Source organism: Convolutriloba macropyga, unplaced genomic scaffold (assembly GCF_964194025.1).
Source record: "Convolutriloba macropyga unplaced genomic scaffold, txConMacr16.3 SCAFFOLD_1161, whole genome shotgun sequence".
Lineage (NCBI taxonomy): Eukaryota > Metazoa > Xenacoelomorpha > Acoela > Convolutidae > Convolutriloba > Convolutriloba macropyga.
Window position 1 is genome coordinate 12,325 of NW_027449742.1, and position 891 is coordinate 13,215.

An 891-nucleotide genomic window follows, 5' to 3' on the forward strand; every position below is an offset into this window, starting at 1 on the left:
CACTTGACGTGGAACTGCTGATTCCATAAAGATTTCAGGGTTTGTTATCGATTATCTAGACAAAACATGAAAACTTCGAAAGTACTTTTTTAAATCAAAACTATTGTACTTATACAGCCACATTCACCAATGTCTTTGACCAAAACGTTCTTGCTGAGAAAAGTAGAGAGGATGAAAAACATTTAACCTTGAGTTAATAAATTGAACTTTAAAAGCGCTTAAAAATCTTTCATCCCTTAAAGAGTTATACATAGAACTGATGAAGCTCAATCAAAAATGTGTATATTGCAAAAGAATATAATTTTAAGGGTTTCAAATTTAGTTACAACGCGTTTCAGGAAAAAAACTTTTGATATTTTATATCATAATTTAAGTTCGACTAAGTGTTTCGCATTTAATTATTACTGAGGTGTTTTTTTCGTCAGAACACTCAAAAAATTTTCCGTTGTTTCTGCTTCAAACTGCAGCTAATATTTTTTGTAGCAGCTGGATAAAAGCAACATGTGGTTCCAAAACTAACGTTTCCGAATTATCAGTTTCGATGTATCAATTTGATATTTGTTATGCTTTCAAATTCCAGTGTGGGAACATTCTGCGCCACGCAAAGAACAAGCAAGCCGTCTTGTTAGTTGTTTTCTGAACTTCCTGACGCTCATTTGAATATGAATTGAAAAGTCTTCGCTGCTGATTTTTCTGCTGATATTCAATTTTAATTTCAAAGTTACAGAAAATTGATTCATAAAATGATCAAGCCCTCTTTTGTGCTGTTGCCCCCTTACATGTTTTTTCATTTTATCTATTAAATTGGAGTGCAATAATGTTCAGTTTTTTTGCGACAAGATAATGACTGTAGAGTTTGAATCGTGTACAAGATTTTGCCAGAGCAGTTTT